This window comes from Pistacia vera, unplaced genomic scaffold (genome assembly GCF_008641045.1).
Source record: "Pistacia vera cultivar Batoury unplaced genomic scaffold, PisVer_v2 Contig421, whole genome shotgun sequence".
In the NCBI taxonomy this organism is placed as follows: Eukaryota; Viridiplantae; Streptophyta; class Magnoliopsida; order Sapindales; family Anacardiaceae; genus Pistacia; species Pistacia vera.
Genome location: NW_022196248.1, coordinates 388,310 through 412,891, shown reverse-complemented (window position 1 = coordinate 412,891; position 24,582 = coordinate 388,310). Strand labels below are relative to the sequence as shown.

Below are 24,582 nucleotides of genomic sequence, written 5' to 3'. Positions count from 1 at the left end.
TAGAAAAGAGATAAAAGTGTAGCCAAATTAGAGTTGCTTTGTGCACATAAGTTGTTTGATGAAATGACAAAGAGAAGTGTTTATATTAGTATGATTATGTGTTATATTGAGAAGAGTTTGTAGATGGAAGAGAATGACATGTTTGCATTCCATATAGCATAATTGCATTTAAACATGTGAATTTAGAAAGAATTATAAGCATGAAACCATCTACATGCATATATATTCATAAGAGCATGCAAAAGCACTAAAGAAGGTTAAAGAGTAAATAGAAAGAAATGAGAATATTAAAGAAGTTCAAATCTGAATTTTATTTAACGAAGTGTAAAAAGATAAAAAGAAGAAAAGGTTGTGGCGATGGGGAACCGTGAGTGACAAGAAGAATTTTCCCCACATGGACACCACTTTTAGTGAGCGGCCTAAGAAGAAGAAAGAAGAATTGGTACAGTCCGTAAGAATGCATGTGGATGAGGGTTGTACCCAAGAAAGAAGAATACACTCACACGGCCAAGGTTCCAAATCCATGCCTCAACCGAGTCCGATCGGCAAAAGAATAAGAAAAGAATGAGAAAGAATAAAAAGAAAGAAAGACTAGAAAAGGAAGCAAAAAAAGAAATACAGAGAAAAGAAACAGAATAAGAATAAGAAAAATAGAAAAGAAAATGCATGTTTTATACATTTGTGCATTTGCATTATATATATGCATATTATCATGCCCATTATCTGAGTAGTGGGAAATTAGAACAGAGAAAGAACAAAGAGAAAGAATAGAGAAAGAACAGAGAGAAAAAATAGAGTAAGAGTAGAGAAAGAATAGAGAAGAATGAGGAAATGTGAAGTAAGGAAAGAAATTCAGAATTTAAGCAACGGAGAGAGAAGGGTAGCATAGCGGGTTTACTTACTGAGCAATAAGTGCTCACCCCATTGTTTTCAATGTTTTTGCAGGTATCAGGTGAATTGCGATCATTTGAAACAGTTACGCAGCGGAAGGGTTGGGCAAAACTGTCAAGTTAACATTTTGAGACTTTATTATATTATGTAAAATTTTGTGTATAAAGAAAATTAAATATGGGCCCATAGTTTTATACTTGTTTATATATTTTCTTATATATGTATTTGATGAGTTTTTATTGTTATTTTACGAGTATACTAGCTAGAAAAAGAGTCATTACACAGGCCTAGGATCGATCCAAACCAATTTGGGCCCAGGCCCCATTTGCCCACCTCTAATATGTTTAAAACACATAAAGAAAATAATACATGCAAACTAACCCTAAAGGGTTGGCCTAACAATCAAGGAAGTTTGCTCATTTCCGTAGGGTTACCTGGTTCTTTGGGCTTGTAGGGTGTTCAATGGACCCCCAGCCCATTTTATGCCAAGTTTTAAAGAGTAAAGCCAAAGCATTTGAAAGATGGGCCAAGAATGAGTTGGCTTTATGGCTACTTATTAGTTAATATGGTGGAGACACATTGCTTGGAAATTTCATTCCACTTTTGAATACACCCAATACAATGACTTAGGACAATGTGGATGCTTAGCAATCCTAGACTGATAACATCATACATTTATAAATTTAAAAAGAAAATTTCCATTTCAAATGATATTTGAAACAAATTCTTTAAGACAAACAAAATAAATGGTATTTCTAAATAGTTTCAAACAAAATAAGTGATACATTTTCTTATGTGTGTTTTCAAATACTGTTTATATCTTAAATATAAATATATTTTTTTATTTTGTTGTTGTTCGTTATTCTACATTGTAATCAAAATAAAAGGCTTTTAGAGATAACTTCTCAAATCGACTTTGCTAAGATTTTATTCATATTTATAGCAAACATTACAACATGATTAGCAACTTCCTAATCATGAATAAGATACAAAAGAAAGTGCATGCTAATTTAATGCTACAAAAGAGGAACAATTGAAGACTAGTTCCACTCAACCTCAGCAGTAACCCATGAACACACGTTGCTTAAACGTAGGCTTTGAAGATTAAATATTGAACCTATCAAAGTTTTATCCAACTGCCTTAACTCTCCTTCTCAAATGAAGGGGTGATTCTACCACACCAAGTTTGTCACACAAGAATTCAAAACGAGAATGTGACAAGGCCTTCGTAAGACAATCTGCAATCTGATCATGTGAAGGTACATATCGGATTTCTAGCTCTTTCCTCAGAACCATGTCTCTAACAAAGTGAACATCGATCTCAATATGCTTAGTTTGAGCATGAAACACGAGATTTGTTGCAAGCATAGCTACACTTAATTGTCAACCCATACAATTGGTTTGGAAGAGAGAGGAAAAGAGAACTCTTTCAAGAGAGAAGTCAACCAAGACAATTCTGCAGCAAGATTATCTAGTGATCAATACTCCGACTCTGTATTTGATCTCGCTATTTTTAGTAAACGATCCAGTTACACAGTGGAAAACAAAAATATTTACGACATGGATCTTTACATAGAACCAAGATCTAGGTACAAAAATTACAGTTTATATATGTTAAACAAGAATCTGTAGAAAATCAGTTTAAAGGTTTAGAAACCATACCCACGTTTGGAGGCTCCTCTAACTTGTCTCGAAATGAGTTTCGCTACCAACCCAAGTGCAGGATTGAACGATGTAGTCCACACGAAGATAATCATAAGGAACTAAAGAGGGATTTGCTAGATCCTCTTTAGCCTTAAGAAACAAGAAAGAAAAATCAAAGAATACTTTGATTCTAAGCAAAAAGCAATCTGGCGTGGGAGAGTGTTTTGGGGGCTGGAAAGTTTTCTGTCAATGAGTGAAATGAAAATAAAGAAAAATCTCACTCTCTCTAAATTAAACCTTTTCTTTTATAGTCCAAGTTTAATTGCCCTATTCCCTTATGGAATAGGCTTGGGCTCCAACCCAAACACCCCTTGTTTCCAAACACTCCCATTTAGATATTTTAATTTTGTTTATCATTATCTCAATTAATATATATTTAATATATTAACATTTAACAATAATGATAATTTATTTAAATATATGCGAACACATATTTAAACGTAATCTAACGTATTTAATTTTTCTAACAAATTAAAAAAAGGCTATGACCTCAGCAAATTTAATTGCACTGTGAAATTACCAAAATACCCTTTCACCTAAAAAGACGAAAACACCCTTCTTTCTTTCTGGCTCTTAAATTATCTTCTATGTATGTGACCCATAGGCTTCTCATCTTACCGGCAATATATAGTATCGTGATTAACACTAATTAATAGTCTCACTAAACACAGACCAAGATTGGCCCCTAGCAAGGCAATATGGTCACCCGATAGATTCAGATTCAGCAAAGTAGCTACCTGTCAACGATATGGTTACCGTACAATTCAATCCTTTCATCATCTGTTATCTCGACGAGATCGAGGCATAGAAATAGTGTCAACCTTTGGTTACTCTCGATATTGTGTATTCAGTTATTAGACTAATGATCTGTATTATAAACTGGATAGAGCAACAACTCAATCCCACTACATGTTGCTTTTTAAAAGACCAAGAAACTAATTTGTCACCAAAATAGACATAATAACCTACTACTGAGCAACAATCATCAGGGCAACTAGCCCAGTCTGCATCGAAGAAGCCAATTAAAAGATGTCTGTCACTGTGCTTAATATGTAAGCCAACAGAAATAGTGTCGCTTAAATAACGAAGAACTCTCTTCACCGATTGCCAATGAACCATTGTGGGTTGTTGCTGGAATTGACTCAGTTTGTTGACAGTGAGAGTTATGTCTAGGCGAGTGTGTGTAAGATATTGGAAAGCCCTTATAATCTGTCTATAGGATTTAGGATTCTGCATGATTTCACCATCCTGTTTAGATAGATTTTTGTAATACCTACTTTCTACTCGTATTCTCATAAAATATGCATAGTAAAATACATGTAAAATAGTATAAAAAAGTTGGGCCCAAATTTTTCTTTTATTAAATATATACATTCTTTCTACAAAAAGTTATATCATGTACAAAAGCATCAAAAACAAGGTGGACAGTGTAGCCATTTCCCTTCGCTTACTAACGTCCATGTGACTGCGTCCTCACCTAGATCTTGCAAAACATGGAAGACAACGGGGTGAGCACAACTAATGCTCAGTAAATAAATCCTTTACCCATCTATCCCCGTAACTCTTTCTCTAATTCTTTCCTTACAATTCCCATTACTCTCTTTGCTTTCTCTATCGGTTTCTCTCTCTATGTTTCTCTTTCTTTTCTATTAACTCTCTCTTTCTAGCAAGTCACGGTCCCATATGACCAGAGGCATGGCTGGGACTCACTCCCATTCTCCGTGACTTTTACTCATTCTAGCCAATCGGACTCGGTTATGCATGGATTCGAAACCCTTGGCCATGTGAGTACATAATCTCTCTCTCAAGTAAACTCAGGTATAGCCCTCATCCGCATGCACTCTCACGGGCTACACCACTTCTCTTTTATACTCATGTCGCTCTCTCAACGTGGTGTACATGCGGGAATACTCTACCCATTACTCACGGGTTCCCCATCGCACAACCTACTCTATTCTCTTGTCTAGCACTACTTTCTCTTTATTCTCTGGTGCTCATTCTCTTTCTTTCTCTCTATTCTTAGAGTAGTTTAAACTCAATTTCTCTAGTCTCTCTTTCTAATGCATAATTAATGCATGATTAATGCATATAGATAACTCATGCTCATTAATGCACTTATGAGAGGCAATTATGCTATGTAGCAAAAATTAAGGCTTTCTACTCTTACTCATGCTTCTCTTGAGCATTTCATCATACAACTCATGTGCATATAAATCTCTACTTTAACTATAACTTTTCTCTTTTCTTTAATCATCCAAAATGGGAGAAAGGCTCCCTTATACTCTCTAATTTCCCTGTCAAAGGAAAACACTTCTATAAATTTGCTCAAAACTTCATTCCACTTCAATCAAACTCAACCCAACATCAAGCAACCTCCATACTTCTACATCCATCTCAACAAATATAAAACATACATATACATACAAAATCTCTACTCAAATAAATTCTCAAATCTCAACTTAGTTAGCATTTACTTACCTTGTGAGGAAATAGCTTCTCTAATACTTCTTCTTTCCTTTGGTAGCTTGATTTCTCTCTACAACTTTAAATAACAACCACAAAATAAGACCTTAACCAAAACATAATAAAACTCTCATCTAAAGCAAGAATCCTTACCTTAGGATGCTTTAGATTAAAACTCTACTAAAAATTACTCAAAAAAAGTCCTTAGAAATCCTTGGAAGATTGAAGGAAATTTGAGAAGAAGTAGAGAATGGAAGAGGCAGTGGAAATGGATGAAATGAAGGATTCTCTACGCTTAACCCTTTTTAGCTCAACTTATACACAAGCATTCCCATTTTGCCCTTACTCTTTCTTGGAAATTCCATCCATATCCTTTGATTCCTTACAAACACACCCCCAAACAAACATATTTTCTATGAAATTTCCTTACATTTTACTCCCCACTTTTCCTGCTAATTAGGGGTAGAATGGTCAAATTGCCCTTAAGGAAAAACATCTAAAACTTAACAAAACTTTTTAGTCGACTCGTCGCCACGGCAAAGACAATTCTGTCGCCGCGGCAAAACACTCCAACAGCGACTCCGTGGGCTGCAGCACCTCTTCGTCGCGACGAAGATTCTTCTTCGCCCCAGCGAAGTCTGTAACACAACATTTCGCCAAGTCTTCATAATTTTCAGAGCAAACACTCAACCAACTCAACACACAAACTCAATTAAAACTGAACCAATACACATGTAAGCAATACAGCAAATCTTGAGTACATACCTCAAGTGGGGCGTTACAATTTTTGCCTACTACAAGTGGTGTTGGGCAGGCTTTGACATGTCCCATTTCAGCTTTGTTAAGTAATTCTCAAATATATCTTGATTGTGTAAGATACATCACAGTTTCATCCCTGCAAACTTCAATTCCAAGAAAATAGTGTAAAGACCCCATGTCTTTGAGAGCAAAAACCTTATTTAACTTGTGAATGAAAGTTTGCACAAGTTTGTCGCCATTGTCTGTTATCAAAATGTCATCAACATAGATGAGAATAAACAAGACTTTGGTTGTAGACTTGAAGAAAAAGAGAGAGGTGTCACATTTGGAATTACAAAACCCCCAATCAATTAAAGTGTTCTTCAACCTGTCAAACCAAGTGTGTGGAGCTTGTTTAAGCCCATTGATAGCCTTGTCAAGTTTACAAACAAAATCTGGCATTTAGGATCAACAAAACCCTTTGGTTGCACCATATAGACATCTTCAACAAGTAAACCATTAAGAAATGCATTATTTATGTCTAGTTGTCTTACCTCTGATCCTTTAATGGCAGCTAGAGTGAGTAACAATTTGAACTATAGAAGGTTTAATGACAAGGTTAAATATCTCAAAGAAGTCAATGCCAGGGGTTTGGTGGAATCCCTTGGCAACTATCCTCACTTTGTAGCATTCTACTCCCATCAAGGTTGTATTTTAGCTTGAAAACCCATTTGCTTCCAACCAAGGACTGGGCTACAGATGATGGAACTAGATGTCATGTCTGATTTTGTATTAGAGCATTATATTCAGTTTGCATGACCTTCTTCCAATTACTATTGTTGAGAGTTGTTGAAACAATCACAGGTTCCATAAAATTCAAACTTTCATTGGTCTCGACAATACCTACGTAAGGGAAATTTTGTTTGAATATTCCATTTTCCCTCGAGTCATCATAGAGTGGCTGTTTTGTTGAAAGTGTCATTACTTATTTGCGTCTCATTTGTGGCACCAATTTCTTTTTTAGGTTCAACTTGTGACTCATCTATTTCTACTTGAATTGAGGGCTACACATATTCTACATTCAAAGGAACTGCAGTGGCAAAATCTTGAGATAAATCTCTTGGTGAGATAGAAGTTGAGCCTCGGGAACTTGTTGATGCTATTGAGGAAGTTTGATGATGGCTTGTACGAGCAGAATCTGTTGTGTGATGACCAGAACTTAATGGTGAGTGCCATGACAATGGTGAAGGAATAATGACAAGACTCATTATTGTTTTGGTATTTAGGAACGCAAAATGGAAGGGAAAATCTTTTTTCACTGAATACTACATATTTAGAGAGATATATTTTTCCAGTGGAACAGAGACATCAATATCCCTTGAAGAATTCACTAGAACCAAGAAACCACACATTGTTGAATGAAATTGGAATTTATGAGTTCGATATGGTCTAAGACATGGGAAACAACTACAACCAAAAATCTTTAGAAAGGAATAATCTGGAACTTTGTTAAATAATTTTTGCATTGGTGAGATGTTTTGAAAAATAGGGGTTGGCAATCTATTTATCAAGAAAACAACACTCTCAAAAGCTTCCCACCAGAATGTTAGTGGCATTTTAGCCTATGCTAAGAGAGTTAACCCTATTTCAACAATATGCCTGTGTTTCTTTTTTGCTCTACCATTTTGGACTGAGGTATATGGACAAGTGTGTTTGAAAAATTATTCCTGACTGTTGAACTATTTGAGAAAAGGGTAGATACTCGGTTCCACAATCAGAGTAGAGTTGTTTTATTTTAGTTCCAAATTGATTTTCAACAAGATTTTTGAAATGACTAGAAGCTTGAATAGCATCACTTTTGAGTTTGAAAGGACAAATCCAAGTGAAACGACTAAAATCATCAATGAAATGTATATAAAATTGATATCTAGAGGATGAAAGTAATGGTGCAAGTCCCCAAGGATCAGTGTGAATTAATTCCAACACGGATTTTGCATGTGAATCGGAATTGTTAAAGGGCAAAGCATGTGATTTTCCAAATTGGCAAGCATCACAAAAATTTATTTCATTTGATTTGGAATTGACATTGCATTGTTTTAAAACTTGAAACAATATTCTTTTAGATGGATGGCCTAGTTTCCTATGCCATTCATCCTCTTCTGAGAAAGTAAAAGGACTGACACATGACTCTAGACTTGACAAATTAGCAAAAAGAGAAATGATTTGAGAACGTGAGGCTTTGATTTTGTGATGTTGGACTGATTTGAAATGGAAACAACTTCAAGCTTGTACAGACCATCTTCAAGTTTCCCTTGTAGCATCACTAGTCCTATTAGCTTGTCCTTCACAAAACAACCAAAAGAGTTAAACTCAACATTTACCTTATTATCAGCTACCAACTGAGATATACTCAACAAATTCTTTGTGATATTAGGTACACATAACACATTATTAAGTAATAACTCTTTCTGCTGAGTGGGTAATTTTGAGTTACCAATGTGACTAATAAATCTTTATGAATAGTGCCCTTCAATGTTTAGTCCACATGCCTCGTCTTGTTGAGTACATTTTGCAAGATTACAGTGATGAGATTAACACTAAAAATCCTTTAGGAATGCATGTATGTGGTTTTTCTTTGTTTATCATTCTATTTTTTTTGTTTGAATTTGTATTGTTTTGTTTTAGCGTTGTATTAAGATTAACTTCTCAATCAATTTATATAATATTCCGAGATATGTTGTGACTGTACATGATGCAATTATTATTAATAAATAAATTTATTATTATTATTATTGACAAGATATGAATTTATTCCATTACAGCTTTTCCTTAATTTATGCATGCTGAGATCAAAGGATGATTACAGTTTCAATAAATCACCTTAATCCTTGGGATTGATTGAATTAATGCAGATTTGTAATTCATTGTAATTCATTATTTTTTTTATTTTACATTTACAAGAATTGTATATATTTACCATTGTACAGGCTCACAAAGATATATAGAAAATACAAATTCTTCTCTCTTGTCTTTCTCTTTCTCGTTGGCATGCTCTGGTAGTGTCTTTATCCAGAATTGCATCTCTTGCCTATCTCTCTCTCTATTTCTTACATGGTATCAGAGTACTGACAACTAGCTTTCACATCAATCTGACCTCTCTATTCTGTCCCTAAAATTAAACAGATTCTTGGTTAGTATTTTTTTTCTCTTTTCTCTCCTATTACCATCACAATCTATCAAATTCCAAAATGGAAAACAATACAAACAAGAAAAACCCAATCACTACACATGGCCCAACCAACACAAAAAGCCCAACCAACACACATGCCCCAATCACACAATCAAGACCTAATCAAGCTCATGCACAACCAAGGCCTAATCCAACCCACATATCCAAACTTGATCCAGCCCTTTACCCATTTGGAAAGTCAGGTTACAACCCGGCTTTCCCAGTTCAAGGCCTGACCCAGCCTCACTCTCGGGTTCTTTCCCTCGATCGGGTCAGGATCCAATCACCAATCCCTACATGTATCCTTTTCACCTTGTACCCGCCGTCGACAGCAATCACCCTGAACTAGGCGATGTGCTCTTCTCCTCGGTGGCAGATGGTCCCGAATTAGTCCTCATTAAACAGGTTCTCACAGGATCTGAAAATTATGCCTCCTAGTCACAAGACTTCCGATGAGCTCTTATTACAAAGGACAAAGATCCTTTTCTTGATGGTTCTTTCCAACTGTCACCTCAACCACACCTTTAACGCCATTAAAACCATTGCAACATGTTGGTTAGTCTTGGATCAGTAATTTTCTCTCACTAGAAGTGGCGGCGAGGCTCCCACCAACAGAAATGGCCACTGAGATCTGGGCAAATATATGGGAGATGTATGGAAAGTTGGACTTAGCCAAGACTTTCACACTCCGACAGCGCCTTGTCGAACTCAAACAGGGGAACCAAATTGTCATCGCTTATTCCAATCGACTCTTCGTCATTTGGAACGAGTTAGATGCTGCCGAAGAGACCTTTAAAGGCTCGCAGAAGACTTTTCAACAATACCAGCGAATCAGAGATCGCGACAGACTGTTGCATTTCCTCCTTGGCCTGAGCGAGAATTTTTTGGCATTTAGAGCTTAGATCTTGGCCACTTCATCACCACCCACACTTTGGCGAAGCTTCTAATTGGAGGTACAGGATGAAAGTCAACGCTAGTTGTACATAAATAGTTCAATTGGCGAGCCATTAGTGTTTACAGGGACGAGAGAATACGAAGTGATGCTAGGGCAATAAGAGATTGCAAAAGGGTCTATTTTATATGAAGAAATCAAGGGCCTAGATTCTTCTTTGATGCGATATGACTGGCAGAAACTGATTGTGTTTTTAAATGCATCCAAGGGCCCAAACAATGCCACATCAAAATCTGGGTTAACTAAGTCAACAGGCTGGTCAACTGGGTCAAACTCTTAGTCCAATAATTCTAGAAATGGGTCAAACGGATCAGGATATTCAAAATCTGGAAAAGGGCAACTATATTGTGATTATTGTAAAAGGCGGAACCATGATCGAGACCACTGTTGGAAGTTGCATGGTCGTCCAAACTCCACCAAGAACAAAACTGGTAATACCTCATCATTTCAAGTTAATACTCTTAATTTTGGAAATCAACCAGCTCCCACTCTAAATAAGAATAAGTACAATCAATTAGTTCAAATGCTGAATAACATGACAAATACGCCCATAGCATCAAACGCATATACTTCTTACTGCTTAAATGTTATTACAAATGATATGTGGATTATTGATTCAGGAGCTAGTGATCACATTATTTGCCAATCAAAATTTTTTACTATTGTTTCCACCACATCATCAACTTATGTTTGCATGCTGAACGGCAACATAACCCTAGCCACTCATATAGGGAATATCCAATTGTCTGCATATTTAACACTTAGGAATGTATTATGTGTTTCTGCATTCCATTTCAACCTCATTTCCATTTCTAAAATTTGTGAGGATAATAAGTGCATTGTAAAGTTTTGTCCTAATACATGTGAATTCAAGACCCTTCTACTAGGAAACTGATGGGCTTGGGTAGAGGCAATAGAGGTCTATACTACTGGGCACCTGTTGAGTCTTTTAATTTACCTACTTGTATTACAAACAAAAAAGTTTCCAATTGTAATACAATGATTTATAAAACTTCTTTTATTTATCATCAAAGATTAGGTCATATTGCCACTATCCTACAACCCCAATGTCCAATTTTTCCATTAGCTAAACAAGCACGCATTACCTTTCCACAAAGCACATCCACCACCACTCAACCTTTTGCCCTAATTCATCTTGATATCTGGGGACCATATCACACCCCAAATCATGATGGATCAAGATTTTTCCTCACTATTGTCGATGACTTCTCCTAGGGTACATGGACATTCCTTATAAATCCAAAAGCCAAACACTTACCCATATAAAAAAACTTCCTATCCATGGTTACCACCCAATTTCGTACATCTATCCAACGAGTTAGGACTGACAATGCTAGAGATTTTTTTAATCATAGCTACTCTTCTCTTTTCTTATCACTTGGCGTATTGCATGAAAGTTCCTGCACATATACCCCACAACAAAACGGGGTTGTCGAAAGAAAACAACATCATTTATTAGAAGTAGCTCGTGCGCTCAAACACCAAGCCAATATTCCCCTCTCCTTTTGAGGTGAATGTGTGATCACAGCTACATACCAGATCAACCGCATGCCAACCAAAGTTCTCCGTGGAAAGACTCTTTATGAGTTATTATTCAAGAAACAACCCAATATTGATCATCTTCGAGTTTTTGGATGTTTATGTTATGCTGCTAATCTTGGGTCACATGAAAAGTTTGCACCTCGAGCCACTTGTATTTTCATGGAATACCCAATGCTCCAGAAAGGTTACAGGTTGTATGATCCAATTACAAACAGATTCCTAATTTCTAGAGATGTTGTGTTTCATGAAGACATCTTTCCATTTGCCACAATAGATATAGTACTCTCCCTATCTCCCTGACGGTCCCCTACAATTGATGACTCTCCTCCACTGGATCCCTTATTTGATTTGATACCTGCTCCTTAGGTTCTTGAGCCAGATATTACTCCCACTTCAGAACTTGATACAGCAGTTCCTGATGATTCTCTGACAGAATCGCCTCCTCAGACCCGCTACAGTTTCTTCTCCCAAATCTTATGATCAAGTTCAAGTAATTCACACAAAGCACAGTACTAACCAAACCAGACAGCCCATCTGGACAACTGATTATGAGTGTCCCATCATTTTAGATTCTACAGGTACACTATATCCTACCTCTAACTATGTGAACTATGATCGTCTTTCTCCTGCTCACTGAGTTTGTGTTAGCCATATCTCGGCCAACCGAGAACCTGCTAGTTACTCAGATGCAGTCCAACACTCCCACTGGCCCCAAGCAATGTCTGGTGAACTAAATGCTCTAAGTCAGAATCATTCATGGGATTTGGTACCTCATCTTCCTCATAGGAAAACTATTGGTTGCAAATGGGTTACAAAATCAAGCTCCGGGTTGATGGCTCTATTGAACGCTACAAAGCTGGCTTAGTTACCAAAGGATTCACTCAACGTGAGGGATATGATTATCAGGAAACTTTTTCTCCGGTAGCTAAACATGTCACTGTTCGTACTTTCCTCACTGTTGCTTTCATTCGTGACTGGCCTCTTCATCAAATGGATGTCCATAATGCCTCTCTTTATGGAGACCTTCATGAAGAAATCTACACAAATCTTCCTCCTAGGATTCGCAAACAAGGGGAGAATACAGTATGTCATCTATGAAAATCCCTCTACGGCCTAAAGCAAGCATACCGACAATGGAATGAGAAATTCAGCAAAGCCCTCACTATCATATGATTTGTTCAATGTAAATATGACTATGCATTATTTACCTGGCACAAAGGTAAAATATTTGTTGCTCTTATCATCTATGTCAATGATATCCTTATCATAGGAAATGATAAAGTCAGCATCAAATCTTTGAAAAAGCATCTCAATAAACAATTATATATTGAAGATTTGGGAAAACCAAAATATTTTCTAGGAATTGAAATTGCAAGATCTTCGACTGGAATATCTCTCAGTTAACAGAAATATGTCCTGGAACTCATTTATGATTCTGGATTATCTGGATGTAAACCAAGTGTCATCCGGTTAAATAAAACACCAAGCTAATCACTCAAGAATATGATACTGGGATATCCTCCTCAAAGAATAATCCACCTCAAAGAATGATCCACCTCTTGAAGATCCCACAAACTATCAAAGACTTGTTGGCCGGCTAATCTATCTTACCATGACTCGCCCCGACATAAGTTATGTTGTCCACATTCTCAATCAATTCATGCATGGACCTAAACAATCTCACATGAATGCAGCAATAAAGGTGCTGAAATACTTAAAAGGATGTCCTAGCTTAGGACTCCTCCTACCTCATGACAAAGGTTTGGATATCACAGCTCACTGTGACTTAGATTGGGCCACATGTCCGATGACAATAAAATCACTCATTGGTTTCTGCACTAAGCTAGGGGAGCTCTTATTTCTTGGAAAACAAAGAAACAATCCATAATTTCTCTCTCTTCAGTAGAAGCTGAGTACAGAGTCATGGTAAAAATGACATGTGAGATCATTTGGATTCTAGGTTTGCTGGAAGATCTAGAAGTATAAGTACGAAAACATGTTCTCTTATACTGTGATAATAAAGCTGCCAACAACATAGCAGCAAATCCAGTATTTCATGAAAGAACAAAATACATAGAAATTGATTGCCACTTCATCATAAACAAAATACGAGAAGGGGTAATCAAAACTTTACACATCCGAACTTCAGAACAGCCTGCGGACATCTTTACTAAGCCACTGTGTAGTAGATAACATTCATATCTTCTTAGCAAGCTTGGAGTTTTTGACATCTACAAACCACAAGCTTGAGGGGGAGTGATGAGATATGAATTTATTCCATTACAGCTTTTCCTTAATTTATGCATGCTGAGATCGAGGGATGATTAAAGTTTCAATCAATCACCTTAATCCTTGGGATTGATTGAATTAATGTAGATTTGTAATTCATCATTTTTCCCATTTTACATTTACAAGAATTGTATATATTTCCATTGTACAGGCTCACAAAGATACATAGAAAATACAAATTCTTCTCTCTTCTCTTTCTCTTTGGCATACTCTAGCAGTGTCTTTATCCAGAACTGCTTCTCTTGCCTATCTCTCTCTCAATTTCTTACAATTATTATTATTCTTCTTTTTTTTTTTTTTTTTGGTTAAAAACTCTTGACAATTTGAAGACTATCAAGGATTTAGTTAAAAATCAGTTAAATCTTCTTTGACAATTATCGAACTGTCAAGAATCTGTCAAGAGGTCCTTGACAGTTCAAAAACTATCATGACCCTTTCTTGATAGGGGCTACAATGTCATTGACCCTCTCCTGACAAGTAATACCTGTCAAGAAAGGCCTTTTTTCTTGTAATGACTCAACATTTACTTTATTATCAGCTACCAACTGAGACATACTCAGCAAATTCTTTGTGATATTAGGTACACATAACACATTATTAAGTAATAAATCTTTTTGCCGAGTGGTTAATTTTGAGTTACCGATGTGAGTAATATCAAGCTTGTTTCCATTGCCTACTACAAGAAAATTCTTACAGTTATAATCTTGTTTCTGATGCAGATTTCCCAAATCATTAGTGACATGATGACTTGCTCCAGTATCTGTATACCATGAAGGATCTTTAAGTGTTTCAGGTGAGGGAATAAAAGCATTTGGTGACTAGTTTTTGGGCTGGTCAACTGATTTGATGTGGTACCCATGAAATTGATCAAATCAGTTCCAACAAATTGAGGCAGTGTGCCCTATTTTGTTGCAAATTTGACACGTTGGTTTACTTCCATTACTTCTTCCTCCTCTTCCACGAAATCTGCCTCTAAAGCCTTTACTATTGCTGTTGTTTGGTGGTTGACTTTGCCCTCTACCATAACTGAAGTTGGATGGCCTGTTTTTAGGTATATTTATTGCAATGTGGGCTGTAGCTTGGCTCAGACTGATGCCACCATTTTGATAGGTATTGAATTGTTCTAACCTGTTTTCAAAGGTTAGTAGAGTAGTCTGCAACTCAATCCAAGATAGTGACTCTTTGTCATCGAGTTGAACCACTATTAGGGTGTACTCTGCATCAAGACCACTCAAAATTTGGGTGATTAGATCAGACAAGGATATTGGGCTACCTGCTAAGGTAAGGTTGTCTGAAAAGGCTTTCATGGTGGTCAAATATTCCTCCATCTTCATTCCCCCTTTCCTGGTATTTTACAATTCATCTTTATAGTAAATGACTCTTGAATTGGTGTGTGCACCTGAGAGCTCCTTCGTGGCAGCCCATAGCTCTTTAGAAGTTGATTTTTGCATTAGCTGAGAAACTATGTCTGCATTCATGGTGTTGTATAACCATCCTAAGAGCAACTAATCATTTGAAATCCAATCTTCATAATCTAGATTGGGCATTTTCACAGTACTGCATGGTGTGGTTCTTGGAAAATATTAAGGAGGGCAGGGCTTTGTGCCAAAGATATAGCCAGCTGATTTGTGGCCTCTAATAACAGGTAGGACCAGTGTTTCCCTAAGATATAGTTGGTTTGGTCAAGTTTGATTGAACTGTAAGGAGTAAGTGAGATTTTGTTTGAAATTTACAAATCAGATAAGGAAGATGGTTCACTAGTACCTAGTGATTTACTGTTGCCTAGAGTGTGATGCGTGTTTCCTACAACATGCAATATGTAGCAAGTATACTAATCGCTCAAGTAATAAAGTGATGAGTGAGTATCGTTCCCACGAGGACTGCTAGCTAAGCACTAATTATTCTACTATTTTCAAGTTGGAGCATCAATTTCTTTGGATTGATGGGACCTATTTCCAATTAAAACTGAACAATAAATTTTAAACTAAAATTAACTATGAATGCAAGATGAAAAACACGGATAGTAATCAATTAAAGTAAAACGGGTAGGGTTTTAACTTCATTCGGATTTTATGGGTTAAACCTAAAAATTAAACTACATTCACAATCATATGCATTAGTTGTAAATCGAACTCACTAAGGTGTTAAACATACCTTCTCAGGCTATGTTTTCCTATTCTTCCTTATTAACTATCCGCACCCAACAATTTGAAAGTTAACAATTCCAAACCCATTAAGTATAAGAATTCTACAATGATTTCATTAATTCTTGAATTTATCTCTAGCATCCAATACTATAATGGCGTTTACCCAAGAAGCCTAACATGATTCATTTCTCAAACTCATCATGTTCATCACATAAAGCATTAAAACTCATAGCAAACACACAATCAAAGCATAGTCATATGAACATAACACAATCAATAACTTAACCCATTAAAAATCTGAATTACAATCAAAACCCTAACCCAAAATGGGTTAGTTCATAGCTAAATTAACACTACAAAAACGAAAAACAATAATATTCAAGTTCAACATAATGAAAAGTAAGAGAAAAGACAAGAAATCTCCCCAAATGATGAATCCCTTGGTTCAAAATCGAATCTTCGCCCTTTTAATTGCTAAATCTCTCCAAGCTTAATCAAAGAAAATGCAAAAGATGCTAAACCTAATTCCTGGACGACCTTTGACAAAAAGGCTAAGTGTTTCTTTTATACCTCGCCCCAAAATCCTCAGAAAAACACGCACAAAATAAAACTGTGCGTTTCACAAAACTGGAATTTACGACTGTCGCCGCGGCGAAGAAGAAATTTCGCCGCGGCGAAGAACCAACAGATCTGGTGCATGACTGGCTCACTTCGCCATGGTGAAGCTTCTTGAAAAGCTCTGAAATTTATAGAACTGCCACTCTGCTTGGTTCCTCACTCGATTCTTCGATTCTCTCTCCCTTTGGAACAAGCCTCATCATGCTTTATCCTGCTTCAGAACTCTCCTAACTTCTAAGATCCGCTAAATTCTGAGTCAAAAATTTCCAATTTTTTTCCTTATTTGCTCAAAATGTCCTTTTTAACCTGAAATACGAAATGTAAAGAATTAAGCAACAATTTAGGTCAAAATGCACTAGAAAGTACCTGAAATCCGATTAAAAAGTCTAATGAAAACTGTATAATCCACGGATTATCAAATACCCCCAAACTAAAGATATGCTCGTCCCCGAGCATACAGTACACAACTAAAGGAAACAAAAGAACAAATTACGAACAAAAACACAAAACACACACACATCAAAACTGAAAAGTGAACAAAACCAACAAGACTCAAATTCAACAAACGAATTGCCTAGAAATTGCACAAGTCTCAAAAGTTGTTGAAACATTATTATCTGGAAATGTTCAACACTCCAAGAAGTTATAAGCTACATCGACTGTCTTCCTCAATCGGTTCACCAAGTAGGTGATCCCCACTTCAATCCACATCCTAACTTCCTGGATTATTTTATGCAAAAATGTAAAGTTTATCAAATGGTGGCAGACTCCATAAGCCCAAATATCGAACTACTCTCCACTAATGAGGACTAAACAAAGATGAGAATCAAAAGGTCTTTAAAAGGGTCCGTAACGTTAGGCTCGGGTAGTGGGTTCCAAGAAAAAGAGAGAAAAACAAGTAGAGAACTCGTTTTCCTCTACAAACACTCAAGTCAAATCGAACTCCACTTCTTTTCAACCAGCAATCAACGTGCCACTTATTTACCACCCTCAAACTTGTATCCTTCTTATTTTTGTACAACAAATTGCGGGTTTAAGGGTACGTGCGTTGCTAACCTGGGTCGCCAAGCACTGCTAGGCAGTTTTTAAGGCGATTACTATTTTCCAGCCGATATACCCTAAACCCGCAAACGAATTTATTATTATATAATATATATAGATATATATATATTTAAACATTTAATTGAATTGAGGTGAACTACCTCTTTTATATATTTTCTTTTTTTTTTTTCTGCCCTTCTCACAACCCCCAAACTATTCTTTTGGCTTATTCGTACAACTCTTTTTCCGTTCTTTGTGTTTGCACTAAGGCCGAATTCTCCTAAGGGTACGAAAAAGTGTTTAGGGTAACAGGATCGAACAATTTTCGGTTTGCCAAGAAAAATAAAGCAATACTGATTCATACGGCTCAAACGGGTGACTAGGGACAATTTCATTCCTTGGTCGGCTAGAAAGGCTCAAACGTTCCAACAAGAATGCCTAAATCATCTCCCTAACCATGTCTAATCCTAGAATTTCGCCTCAAGCACTTCTTTACTAGGTTCTAGAGTCCACCAACATTATCAAACTTCACCTAATCACATAAAATGAATCTAAGCATGCCGAAATAAATGAAAATTGTGGCTGACCCACTCAACAAACCTCAATCAAAATCCAGTCAATAAACATAAACTTGAAGCAATGCTTAACATTTCTCAACAATAAAATTGCAACAACCCTATTCTCATCATTGATTTATACAATTCATCATTGGCAAAAACAAACAAACTAAAGAAAACATAACTAAAAAAAATTTTTTTTTTTTTTTTTTTAGTTTAAGGTGTACATGGCGTTATTCTACCAGAGGTTGCCAAATACTGCTAGGCAGTTTTTAAGGCGGGCACTGGTTTCCAGCCAATATACCCTTAAACTAGGTTTTATTTCTATTTCTTACCCTCAAACTAAACATGACATTGTCCCTAATGTTCCAATATGCATAAATCAGGAATAGAGAATAATAAAAACAACAAAGGTACGAGAATGCTCCCTGGTTAATCCACGAAGTGTCGCTCCACAATGAACACCCGGTCTCAGACTTTTCATCACCCATAATCTGTCAAAACAATTGAAACTGTGGTATCCCTTATGTTAGCACAAATTCACAACTAACTTGAAAACATTACAACCTAATCTCGTCCTGTCAACAACTACAAATTAACAGCAATAACTAAACAACTAAACAAAATCCAAAACAAAAATAAAGCTGAGTTTAATGTTTAGAATGAACAACCAAATCCAATAAAAACAAATAAACATAAAGACAAACAAACACAGGTGCTCCGGCTCATTCTTCTTCTTCCTCTTCTTCCTCATCTCCCTCATCTTCCTCTTCTTCCTCGGAGTCTATCCACTCATCTGAGTTCCAGTCCACCCATTGGTATGCTGAAGTGTCAACGTTGAGCTCCTTAAAGCTATTCCTCTGCATCTCATGCATCATCTGGGTCTGCTCAACCAACCAATCCTGATGTTTTTTCATATATTTCATTAAACCCATCATTTGCTGTATCATTTCTTTCTGTGTAGCTGTGGAGCTGGATGATGTGGCAAAGCCTGTTCTCTGCCTTTTTGCCCCTACTGTTGGTTGCGCAGCTTCCGAACGGTCAAGGTACTTCCTATAATACTCTGAGTCTAAAACTGGGGCAGCATGAATACGGTGCTCGTCACCCTGAACCTTGACTCTAGCTCTAAGGCATAAGACTGTGATGAGATGTGGGAAACCGTAACTTGTTCGCCCTGGTTTGGCTGCTAGCTTAATGTTGTTCCAGATCATGTCTCCCACATCGATGCTCTTCCTTGTGGCAATTGAGTAAAGCAGTACTGCCTTCTCGTGAGTAACTATGTTGTAGTGCGATTCCGGCATCAATTTCGCACAAACAAAATATTGTCACAGTCTAGCCATCGGTGTCAACTGAGTTCCCTTGAGAGTCTTCTTCTGTTTCTTCGAAAGTGCCCAATCTGCATCCGGTTTTGCAATGACCGGAGGGATGACATTGTCCTGAAACTGTGATCTCTTAAACTGCACATACCCATCTATGAGAATTTCAGGCAGGTTATAGAACTCATTGATCACCCTTTCCGTGAACATCAGTCCCTCTTACAAAAACTATACCTTCCGGACAATCCGAGAGATTGGCATAGAACTCCCTTACTAGCGGCTCTACAGCCGGTTGTGCAAGAGCACTCATGAATATCTCCCAACGTCTCCCTCTACTCTAATCCAAGGCCTGACTCGCGTTCAATCTGCGCTCAGGAATAATACCCTTATCCTTTCTTTGCATTGCCCCCTCATACCTTTTACGGGCTTCCTCATTAACAAAACGGTCGTCAACATTTTTTCCTTTGCCCTTACCCTTGTATTGATGCTTAACTTTGGGAGCGATTGTTCACAATAAAAATCCACTCAACAATTGTACCCCAACAATTCAAACTTAGTTGTTCCACACAACCAATTTAATCCTGCAAAAGCAACCAACACTTCCAAAAATTCGCGCTTTACCCCCAAACGACAAATTTTTCAAATCCACACAAACACTCCATAATTTCACAAACCCACACTCCTGACAATCACTTAATGCACAAACTACTCTTCCTCTAACAAAATCAATGCTCACAATCACCCAAATTCCACAACTCAATCGCAACAAAAATTTTCAGATCTATAATTAAAAACTTGAAATTGTGCGATAAAAAGCTTTGGGTATGCCAGATCTTACCTATATGAAGCAGTATTCGCCACCAATTGAACCAGAAACATCCCGGATTGAAAAGCTCCAAATTTTGGATCCAAAAATTTTCGTGAAATTTTCGCGAAAATTGTTGTTGAAATTGGTTGTTTTGGTGTTTAGGAAGGTTATGGAGTAAGAAATTTGGTTGGAAAAGCACTAGGAAAGCAAAAGATTGAATTTTGAAAATTTTTCTCTCAAGTGAAAATGAAAAGTTGCGTGAAGAATGAAAAAGAAGAGTGGGTATTTATAGAAAAGGACCGTCGCCGCGGCGAAATTCATCTTTCATGAACCCTAAAAAAACCTAGGTTTCACCATGGCGAAGAAAAATTCTTCGCCGGGGCGAAAACCTCCAGAGGATAGACAGCTTACTTCGCCCCGGCGAAGAATTTTTCTTTGCCGCGGCCAAATGCCTTAGCCAATTTTCGAAAAAAAAAATTTCACTTTCTTCGCCGCGGCGAAAACTTCCAGGAGCTACCCCAATTTTCAGGTTTCTTCGCCCCGGCGAAGTCTGGAGCATTTTAATTCCTTTCTTTGGCTGAAAACTTCACCTGAAACACCCAAAAATACACACATTAAAATCATACAAACCATAATGAAAACAAACAAATTCAAAAAACCAAAATGAAAAACAAACAATTAAAAACACTTGGGTTGCCTCCCAAGAAGCGCTTGTTTGTAGTCGATAGCTCGACTCTCTCAATCCTTCTCATCAGCCCGGACTATCCAAGTACATCACATCCCGGAAATTTTCCTTGTACTGGAGCTTCAATTGCTGATGATCTTTTTCACACAGTGGCCTTGTTGAGAGTTTCACCACCCATTTCCATCCCTTGGTCATAACTTTGGTCGTTCGACTCTTCTCACCTACCACCTTCCATTTTCTTTGCTTTACTTCACCCTTTTTGATCTCAGAGACCCGTTCCTTGTGCGAACTCAAACTCAACTGTGGCGTGTCTCAGAATTTTGTGCAGCCCCGTCTGTAATGGTCCTCAATTTCGAACTGATTCGGTTTGACAATGTAGCTCTTAATTTCCACCTTAGGATTATTCAATTGGAAGGGTTCAATTTTTGACTGATCCACCACATCGATTTTTAAACACGACTCTTTCCTGGGTGGAGCTCTCATTGATTCAAGGACATTAAATGTTATTTCTTCATCTTGCATCCTCATGATCAATTTCCCTTCTTGAACGTCGATTAAGCTCTTCCGGTGGCTAGGAATGGTCGTCCCAAGATAAGAGGAATCTCTTTGTCTTCTTCCATGTCCAACACAAAGAAGTCCGTAGGAAAAATAAACTTGTCCACCTTAATCAACACATCCTCCACAATCCCCCTCGGATGCTTTACTAATCGATCTGCAAGTTGCAAGCATATGGTTGTCGGTTTAACTTCACCAATTCCTAGTTTCCTGAAAATAGAAAAAGGCATAAGATTAATGCTAGCACCTAGGTCACATAAAACTCGATCAAAGGAGATATCTCCTATAGTGCACGGGATAGTAAAACTCCATGAATCTTTGACTTTCGGGGGTAGCTTCTTCTGGAGAATGGCGTTGCACTCTTCCGTAAGCATCACCGTTTCCTCATCTTCTAGCTTCCTCTTGTTCGATAAAATTTCTTTAAGAAATTTCGCGTAACTTGGCATCTGTTGCAATGCATCTGCAAAAAGAATGTTAATATGCAGTTTTTTAAAAACATCAAGAAATTTAATAAACTGCTTATCCTAATTTTCTTTTCTGAGTCTTTGAGGAAAAGGTACGGGTGGTGTGTGATGCGCCAACTCTGGTGGAATCTCGGGGAATGGCAATTCCTCTTTCCTTTTCTTTTTCCCCTCTTCCTGCTTCTGCTCATCTTTCCTTAGACTAGGTGGTTTCTCTTTAGCTTCAATTTCTTCATCAACTTTCTCATCAGATTCTTTATTTTTCTTTGATGAGGTTTCCTCTTTCCTTGAATTTCTCACCTCTTCTAAAACTCTTCCACTTCTCAACGAAATTCCATTAACTTGCTCACGTGGGTTAGTTACTGTATTGCTTGGTAAGGAACCCTGCGGTCTCTCATTAAGCTTCTCGACCAGTTGGCCTATCTGTGCCTCAAGATTCCGAATGGACGCCCCTTGATTTCTAAAATTGATCCTCGTCTCATTCATGAATCCCATTGTCTCCTGCATAAATTTCCCAAACATATCTTCCAACTTCGTCACTCTTGGATCTCCCGGTTGATTATTCACCCCTGGTTGGTTATTTGGAACTGTCCTCTGGTTCCATTAGTTATTTTGCTAGTTCTGATTTCCCCAAGCCAAATTTGGATGATTTCTCCACCCCGGGTTGTATGTGTTGGAGTATAGGTTGTTTGGTTGCCTCTGATTCCCTGCCAAGTAGTTCACTTGCTCCATTGATGAAGATGACGAAGCAAATGTGTTCCCAACTTGACACTCGCTGCTCGCATGGTTTCCTGCACAAAAATCACAAGTTAGTTGAGGTGCTTGTATAAAGTTTACCTGCATAGTTCCCAACTGTTTCTGAAGTGCAGTGAGTTGGGCTGAGATGGCTGTAAAGGCATCAACTTTATGAAGACCCGAAGATTTTCTTGGTGTAACTCTCTCATTTGGTCTTTGATAATTGTTGCTTGCCAAAACCTCAAGCAACTCATAGGCCTCTTCTGGTGTCTTGTTTTGCAAGGCCCCTCCTGAAGCTGCATCCACCATGGTTTGCACGTTACCCATCAATCCATTGTAGAATGTTTGGACTTGAAGCCAAACTGGCAAGCCATGGTGTGGGCATTTCCTCATCAATTCCTTGTATCTCTCCCAAGCCTCATACAAGGACTCGGACTCATCTTGTAGAAATGATGTGATATCATTTCTCAATTTCGCTGATTTAGCTGGAGGAAAGAACTTGGTAAGGAATTTATGTGCTAGATCATTCCAAGTTGTTATAGTTCCCGGTGGTAATGCCATCAACCACCCCTTGGCTTTATCCCCCAATGAGAATGGGAATAACCTCAACCTAATTGCGTCATCCGACACTCCATTCGACTTGAAGGTGTCACAAATTTCCAAGAAATTTGCAATATGCTGGTTCGGATCTTCCTTCAAATCACCATTAAATCTAACCGACTGCTGGATCATCTGGATGATTGCTGGCTTGATCTCAAAGTTGTTAGCTTGCACCATAGGTCTAGTAATACTCAACCCACTACCATTCACTGTGGGAACTGAAAATTCCCTCAGTGTCCTGTTTTCTTGTTCTGCCATTTCAACAACTATTACATCTGCTTCAACAAAAAAATCATCTCTTTCTCTTCTCTCTCTGTTACGTCGTCTGACGGTTCTCTCAATCTTAGGATCAACAGGAACCACTGATTGACGTCTCATTCTTCACATAAACTGCAAAAATAGAATTGAAGGAAAGTGAGATCATAAACCAATTGAAAATTTAAAAACAAAAATAAAACAAATAATGATAAAAAACAAAAACAAAAACAAAAATAAAAACTCCAATCTAGCTAACTATAGAAAAACTCAATGTTAACTTAAAACAGTCCCCGGCAACGGCGCCAAAAACTTGATGCGTGTTTCCTACAATATGCAATATGTAGCAAGTATACTAATCGCTCATGTAATAAAGTGATGAGTGAGTATCGTTCCCATGAGGACTGCTAGCTAAGCACTAATTATTCTACTGTTTTCAAGTTGGAGCATCGATTTCTTTGGATTGATGGGACCTATTTCTAATTAAAACTGAACAATAAATTTTAAACTAAAATTAACTATGAATGCAAGATGAAAAACACGGATAGTAATCAATTCAAGTAAAATGGGTAAGGTTTTGACTTCATTCGGATTTTATGGGTTAAACCTAAAAATTAAACTACATTCATAATCATATGCGTTAGTTGTAAATCGAACTCACTAAGGTGTTAAACATATCTTCTCAGGCTATGTTTTCCTATTCTTCCTTATTAACTATCCGCACCCAACAATTTGAAAGTTAACAATTTCAAACTCATTAAGTATAAGAATTCTACAATGATTTCATTAATTCTTGAATTTATCTCTAGCATCCAATACTATAATGACGTTTACCCAAGAAGTCTAACATAATTCATTTCTTAATCTCATCATGTTCATTGCATAAAGCATTAAAACTCAGAGCAAACACACAATCAAAGCATAGTCATATGAACATAACACAATCAATAACTTAACCCATTAAAAATCCGAATT

At 37.2% G+C, this 24,582-nt stretch overlaps 1 non-coding gene across 1 annotated transcript; it reads left to right on the top strand.

Annotated features, from left to right (window-relative positions):
- Window positions 1-23,119: 23,119 nt before the first annotated feature.
- LOC116142951 lies at window positions 23,120-23,226 on the top strand. The gene has a single exon (XR_004130063.1). It is a non-coding gene; the product is annotated as a small nucleolar RNA R71 (small nucleolar RNA).
- The last annotated feature ends 1,356 nt before the right edge of the window (window positions 23,227-24,582 follow it).